At 34.8% G+C, this 8,457-nt stretch overlaps 1 long non-coding RNA gene across 1 annotated transcript; it reads left to right on the forward strand.

Moving 5' to 3' along the window:
* The first annotated feature begins 2,949 nt into the window (after positions 1 to 2,949).
* LOC105343098 (uncharacterized) lies at positions 2,950 to 4,850 on the forward strand. The gene is made up of 5 exons (XR_004595995.2): positions 2,950 to 3,087; positions 3,679 to 3,745; positions 3,856 to 3,936; positions 4,527 to 4,559; positions 4,782 to 4,850. It is a non-coding gene; the product is annotated as an uncharacterized lncRNA (long non-coding RNA).
* The last annotated feature ends 3,607 nt before the right edge of the window (positions 4,851 to 8,457 follow it).

The raw sequence follows: 8,457 nt of genomic DNA on the forward strand, positions 1-8,457 counted from the left end.
ATCTGAGAAATACTAGTGATCAAGATGTATTACAAAGTATTTTTAAAGACTTTAAAACTCATCTCGAAAAAAGAGGTTAAAAACAATCAGAAATTGAACCTATTATGCAAGAAACTATTTCTGCAAATAGAATGAATCTTCTCAAAAAATAAAAGAAGAAAACAATAAAAAGCTGTATCTAATGTTTTGGTGATCAAATTTGTATAAAAGGATTAAGGAAACGACTTATGAAATACTGGGATAACATACAACATGACGAAGTATGCAAAAATTATTCACAACACCTCCTATGGTTACATAAAGTAAACACAAATATATTGGTGATCTAATCATTAGTTCCAAATTAAAACCAAATGAAGTTCAAAGAGATTAATTGATTTACAAATGTATGTATAAGGTGACCTCCTGACGAGGCGAGCCTTATTACAAATTTGAAATGACATGTGCTATTTATACCGCCGAAACACTTATCATAACAAGGTCAAACAAATGTTAGGTAACAAATCACTTTTCAATTAAAAATTTCTTTTGATGTTTGATCTACTGAATTAGTGTCAGGTAATCGGATTAAGCCCCTTTGTCTGTACCCACGCTTTACATATCCTTTTGTCAAGAGGCCCTCGCAAGGGAATTCTTTCTTATTTTTACTGATATGGTAAGTAATTAACCTGTAATGTACCTCACCTGGACTAAGTCGATTTTTGTCCCAAGATCCCAGCGCGTCACTTTATGCTGGATCTTGGTGGAATAAACAGTTCCTGTATATCGACTCAATTTATAAATTACAGAAAACCAACCTTAACAACCATCCCGAGCCATGAAACATCATTTTCGTGACAAATTTATTTTTCGTGACACACTTTTAATTAGTTATGATATATAAGCAATTGACCAAATGCTTCATTAAGAGTGTCGGGTTCTAATCAGTTTAAGACATGTCTGGATGTTAGGATCCCGTCTTTTTTTTTATTTGCTCTTGCGTTATGTTTAATTTCATTAATAATGCACGTTGCAAGTAAAACTGCCATGTTTTTGTCAAACCCTTTTGTCAATTAAGATAACGAGACTTTTTGACCTCTATATCCTCTAGTAATTTAATTGAACACCAAGTAAGTTTTGCCCACATTTGAGATTTGCCGGCATCTAAGAATCGCCGGCAAATCAAATATAACTCGTGGTTACTTTTTGCCGGCATTTCAGGAATTGCCGGCAAATCGAACGCAACTCGTGGTTACTTTTTGTCCGGCCCATATCGGCCATCGTAGTGGCACATTCTGGGAGGACAGTTACTTATATAATCGCAAAGATTAAAAAGGTGTGTACCCACATTTGAATCAAAGTTATAGTTTTCGACTTTGACTTTTGAGACAGTGCCTTTATTACATGTACATGTAAAAAATTAAACAAAATCATTTTTTAAGTCTGAAGTGCTATTAATCAATAATTTGCCTACATTGACAAACTGATCATTTGCAGTTTTTTCTTTAAAATTGTTAGGAACATTATATCCTAATTGGTAATAAAGCTCGAAATGTCTGTTACATGTACAGGTTGTGACAAGTGCTCTACATTTATTATATCAGGAAATGAATTACCTGGCTCTGTCAAAGGGGTCACTTCGGTTTGCAGGAATGTTATCCGTTGTGAGGATGTTAACTGTCGAAAGGGGGGTGCCCGCTGAGGGGTCCTGTGGATCTATTCACAAAAAATCGTACGTTTATGATTACACCTTAAACTTACGTCAAACGTATGTTTACGTTTATGGTGCTATTCACAAAAGCTGTCGTAAGATAATAACGTTGCCGTACGTCTAATAAAATCGTAAGTGCATACACTACAGCCAACGCGGATCCCGTATTTTCCCGCGACACCGTGATGGTGTTTTAATCCTTTCCGCGATACACTGTCGCGGTATTGTCATCGCGGTGATCGCGGGGCCAAGATTTTACCGCGATGGTATAAGACACCGTAACAGGCGTGTTATCTGTATTTGGGATTAAACCAAGAAGGAGAAAACAAGAGCTATTTTAATTATTGTTCGAATTTAGAAATAAATATTTTTAGAAGAAAAATTCATTATTTTCTTTGAATTGTTTTTTAACAAAAACTTCTATAAAACTATTGCTGCATGTATTTTGTTAATGTTGTTCAAGAGTCCCAAACATAGCAATGTATTACGCAAATCATGCATATACGTGTACTTGAAAATTAGTAATATTTTAAAGTATTATTTTATGCATATGATGAGTTGAAAATATGCCACAGATTTAAAGAAGACAAATATTTCGCCATGTACTATTATAAGGTCGCTACCGTAGACATCAACTCAACTTGTATGTTTTCCCCTCAATTTTACTCTTATTTAACTCATTAAATATTTTCCGGCCTCCCTTCTCTCTCTCTCTCTCGTTTTAAATCAATCGGATTATATGTACATTTAGGACGATCGGTGTTAATTATAGTCTAGGCAACGGTATGGTCAATCATGGAACAATTATCACCTTGCAGGACAAGTGTCACCTGAAGAAAATCCCGTAACACGGGTCCCGCGTCTAATTCCTTGAGTCATTTAAATGACAGTAGTAGGTGTTAAAATTAGGTAACGCTTGCATATTCCGGCCACTTCGGAGTATCGAGAGTAAAAGAACAACAGATTATGAACAACGGGACTGCAGTTTGTCTTCGAGGGGTCAAGGGTTTTGAGAGATCAAGAGAGTAGATTTACTTGGTAATATTGGGGGGTGGAGGATATGGACCGGAGACTCACTTCGAGCAAAATAATGCATAATTCAGACAGGTACATCGACAATCAGTCATCCCTGTGTTTACGGGTGTGTAACTATTACATAACACTTCCTGACCATGGCAGCACCCGTGCTCTGACCACGTGCCGTGAAGAATTTTATTGAATGCTGAGACTCTCCCCCCCCCCCCCAGGGGTGTGTGGTCGCACGTTGAAAGAGGTTAAGAAAAAATGGCAGGATATTCAGTCGGCTGCAAAAAAAAAGGGAGGTGGGTCGACTAAAGACCCAGCGTCTGACTGGTGGTGGCCCCCCTCCATCAGAAATTAAAGACTAGGAAAAGAAGGTAGGAACATGGCTAGAGAAATAAATAATATACCACATATCGGGTAAAAAAGTTTTTTTTTACTTATGCACACAAACACAAATCTTTGTTAATATGATTCCCAATTGATTCATTCAAACAATCACATTCTTACCATTTTAAAAAGTACAAATACTAGATGTGTATCTAAAATTCACTTTAGCTGTGTTCTCAATTAATCTCTCCATTCCTGATTAACCCTGATTATAGTCTGTTCGTTAATTGTATTTCAATCGAGTATATCATTTAAAGGTAATTTTATGGATGTATTTTGTAAACACTGTGTTATGAATACGCAGAATAATTTCCTTTAATTTAAATTGAAAAACAAATTTTCATTTGTTTGAAATTAAATTGTTCTAATTGTGTTTTAATTTGCATAATTTAGTTATTATTGAAAGTGGTGGGAATAATTTTATTCAAAATGAAATACGCCTAATAATAATAATTTAAGATTATATATAGAGATTAATTGCTCATTCCTAACTTGTCTAACAATAAAACGTATTGAATATACAAGCACATGTACCACATTTTTTATTTTACATGTACCGGTATTAAATTTCATCCTAGATTATTGGCATAATTTCCACCAGTGTGATCACTGGGATTACAGGGGGGTGTGACAGTCTTGTGACAGGTAAAAGTTTTATTTTACCGAAAGGTTTTTGATGTGTTTTGATTGCATTAATATTTTAACTAAAATGCATGTCAGTCACTTGTGATAAAGCAAGTGTTTTGTCTCATTAGATAGTGAAAGAGCCATATATCCAATTCAGCCTAGCACATGTACATCCCTGCAGGGTTCAGAGGCTGCCACAGATCTAGACAGTACGTGTATGCTGCTTATTTCAGTCTTCTTAAAGCAATATGAGCAATATTTTTTAGACTTTTATTTTGCAGCGAAAACCTGCCAGTACGATAAGTCTGCATGTAACTCAAACATTTATAATAAATAAGATTTGAAAACTTTAAAATCGTTAATTTTTGACAAAAGAAAGATTTCTCCACCAAGGAATATATAGCAGATCAATTTTTGTACCGGACGACAATAATTCAATTTTACTCCAATTAAGGCTACTTGGCGGCTTTTTTTTTTCACAAAAAATATTACTTATAGAAAATTAAAAACCATGATATTTTTTGTCATTTTAGTAGAAAATAACATTTTTGTAAAAAAAAAAAAAAAAAAAAAACTCAACATGAAAATTGCAGCTCATATTTCTTTAATGAAAAAATACATATCAATCGTTTTGAATTTTATATCCATTTAGACTGTTATATCTAATAATTCTAAGTTAGTTCCAATTAAAATATAATTTTAATAATCCACATCTAGCATTGTTTACATTTGATGCATACATTCTTATGTATGAGCAAATTTTTAAGTGAAACATTTGTTGCTTATGTTTTTTTTACAGCCAACAAGCCGGAGGATGAGCAATTTGAGACAGGTAATCATACTTCACCAAATTAATTTGTTTGTATATCAACAATTATCAGCCATTATTATTATTTGCATTTTTTAAGAAAGATTTATAATTCAGAATTATAATTTGCTCTAGACTAGTTATGAAAATTACTACAATGTTAGTGGTACTGTACAAATATTTACAGTTGATAAATGATGTTTATTAAACTTTGCTTTAGAATATTTTCTTTTTCTGTTTATCCAGTAGTATTCAAGAATCCTGATTCTTGCAGTGTACATGTACCTGTGCATGTACCTGCAGATGTTGGTTGCAACAAATTCAGTAAGCATGATGTAATTTTTTTTACATGTGAAAGGGAGGGGGAGTGAAGATCTAATGGTAGCTGCAATAATGTAGCCCTCTCCGATTTTTTTTAATATCTTATGCTTATTGATGTTTACCTCTCCCTACCCCCCCCCCCCCCCCCCGAAAAAAACCCAACCAAATCAAAACAAAATGGGAGATAAGTTATTTAATTATTGCAGCTAATTAAATGGCTGTATTCACTTGATGAAAATAGTCTAATTTGTATGGTTGACTTCATCATGCTTCATTTTTCTCTTCTTTTTCTTGTACAGACAAGAAGCAAACCAAGAACTTGAAGGTGCAGGATAAAGCAAAAGGTATACAGTTTGTTACCCTACTGCAATCCTAATAAGCATCATAATTATAATACACACACACAGAGAGAGAGAGAGAGAGAGAGAGAGAGAGAGAGAGAGAGAGAGAGAGAGTTTTATGTTCTAAACATCACAACAAGCGATATAATATTCAAGTTTCAGGCAAATAACTGCACAAGTCGTTCTTTTTGCTGAGATCCATCCCTGTCATTTTCACTTTGGACCTCTTTCTCGGCATCTTCTTGCATGTCAATATTGCACATGGGGGCCAGCAAGGGAATTTTCCTCTCTAAGCACCAGTTATGGAGCTTAATGGCAACGCAGATCACGTTCACACACTTTTCCGGAGCAAATGGCAGGCAACCTCCAGTCATATGCAAGCATCTAAAATTAAAATGCGTTAAACGTGTTAATGTTATAGACACACACACACTCTCTCTTTCTCTCTCTCTCTCTCAGCATTGCTTTAATCTTGAAGTGTGTTGGAACAGTGTATGAGCAAATTTATAATGCATTGTGCAAAGTACTGAAGTAATAGTTAAAATGTACATGTATTTGTCTTTTATATATCTTCAGCCTACTACGTTTTAAAACTGGGGGGATTATCATCTACAAATTAATTTATTATAATATTTCAAGTTTTCTTCGTTTTTCTTCGTTTTCAAAGCGTTTTTTTTTGTCAGAAAATTGGTCATTTTTACGAAATCCGAAAGCAAAATATTCTGTTGCTCCCTGTACACTTTCTCAAAATCAAAACTAATTTCCAAATTTTACGTTTAACTGTGACACAAGAAAGAAATACAAAACGTTCACCGAGATCTACAGCTGCATGCTTTGAACCTTTCCGCGAGACTAATGTTGTATCAAATTTTTCATAATATGTACCTAAATCTTGACTTCAAAACTCCAAATGCCTTTTCGACCACTATACGTGTCCGGCTATGGGCCTTGTTGTACGTTATTTCTGCCTCAGTCTGTGGAGCACTCTTTGGGGTCATCAAAAATGGCTGCAGTGCATACCAAGAATCTCCGAGGAGCCACCCTATCTTTTGATTCTTTAAGAGGTCGTGCAACTGGCTCTCGCGGAAAATAAAACTGTCATGGACTGAGCTTGGCCATTTGCAAACATAATTGGTTAATCTAAAACTATATGAATATATATGGTATATTTCATGAATAAATTTCAATCGACCGAATTCAATTAAGTGATATACTCAAGCAAATAAACTTAATGAACATAGCAAAGCTACTATAAGCTATAAAAAAAACCTTAAAGACGCGTCAACAACTCCCTGGACGTCAAGGGCATGATATCCCTTTCTATATACAAAGGTGAACTCGTCAACTTTTGGTGCCAAAATTGGGATCAAGGTGCCATCAACAGCCCCGATAACTCCTGGGAATTTAGCCAATTTAAAGAACTGGGATTTGATGTGTATGATTTCCTCGTTGGAAGTTGGAAATTTCACATTATTTAGATGGCCATTTAGGGCGAACAAGACGCTGCCGATAACCCGGGACACAGTTGGATGTGATACTCCATGCAAGTCTGCGCATTCCGACTGAAAATCACCTTTTGCCAGGTAGCGCAGACATACCAATAGCTAGTAAAAAAAAAGAAATATTTCATAAAAATATAAATTTTATTTATAATTAATATATGAGTACACTTTCAATTGAAAATCATGTGACTATTATACCAATGCAGGTGTTATCGCATAGCCTCCCCGGCATATACATGTACTTTCATGTATAAAAACACAGCAAATACAATCTTCCACTGGGTCGCATACTGACTGTCGTTTTTCATAATAATTGTTGGACCATAATAAATCACATAATATTGTCTACGGACTTTTCCGTTTTTCCCCGATTACGACGAAGAGCACACGGCGGGTGTACCCGGTTCTCAGAGGATGCTCACTCCTCCATGGCACCATGTTATAATTGTCATTTTTCATACAAGTGTGACTTATTTTTTGTCACAATTTCACACTGAAACACGTCCCACAAAAAAATCATATTTACTTTAGAAGGAAGGTGTTCAATGTCTTTTATTTATTTCTGATGAAAAATATTTGACATAAATTTGTGGGTTCTTTGCTAGTTACTTTTTTTTTATAAGGAATAAGGAATCATTCTTTGAGTATTATGAGGTGATAATTTCGGTCGGGGCGTGATCAAATCCAATAAATCCCGAAGAATGATTCCTTATTCCTTATATAAAGCACTTTATCTTACATATAATATTTTCATCTTTTTATTCATACAAATATTCATTCTATATAAAATTGATTTACAGATGTAATGTTTGTTTTACAAATGAACAGGTCTACGATTTATACGATAGATGCTTTTTTCGGTGACGTATTTGGCATGGAACTAAACATTAGCAAATGCGTACACGCACTTGTAAATATGACGTCATTTGAGTGAAAATCACGTCATTTTTAAAATTGCTACCATTAAGATATAAGCCTATGAAATATAATGATACACTTCAAATATTCTCATTTATGAGTAAGAATTGGAGTCTTTGGTGATACTTGAGTGTGTGTGAAAGATTCTATTTAAGATGTCACAAATGTTAAATCTATACATAAAAGTCTCCAACTGAAAGAACATTTTAAAAGGGAAAAGATGTTTAAAATATGGTAATAAATTGTTTCTCAAAAACATACAACACACCCTCTTCCAAATTAAATGAGTTTTACCTGTGTGATTTCGGGAATGGCATAACTTCTCGATGTTGGTCTTCGTAAGTCATTTTTTACCAATTCCAGTAGCTCTACGATGTCATTTCTAGGTAAACGATATCGAGCTATCGCGTCAAAATCAGACAAGTTATCGAGAGGGTTTGTCCTGTCCCTAAAGACACGTGGTATCGGTAGTTTTCTTGGATTTTCGGTTCTCTCCGTCAAAAATAAAAAAAGCGGCAGCCATGATAGAATTGTAACCATAGCAGTCATAGACTTACGTCAACCCAATAGTAGACGTAAATTTACGACTGTTTTTTGACGTAACGTCACACGTACGACATTTTGTGAATAGCCACAATCCCACGAAAAAATCGTACGTCAAACTTACGTCTAAGATTAAACGTACGATTTTTTGTGAATAGATCCCCAGATTCTTGGTTCAATCCTCGAGAGAACTACTTCAGCTAAAGGACGAAGTTGTTCGTCGCTCAGACCGAGCGCTGGGACGAGAGGCTCTGCAAATGAAACAGAAATGAAAAATTAGTTAACGTGGTTAATTAA

Source organism: Magallana gigas, chromosome 5, assembly GCF_963853765.1.
Source record: "Magallana gigas chromosome 5, xbMagGiga1.1, whole genome shotgun sequence".
Taxonomy (NCBI): Eukaryota; Metazoa; Mollusca; class Bivalvia; order Ostreida; family Ostreidae; genus Magallana; species Magallana gigas.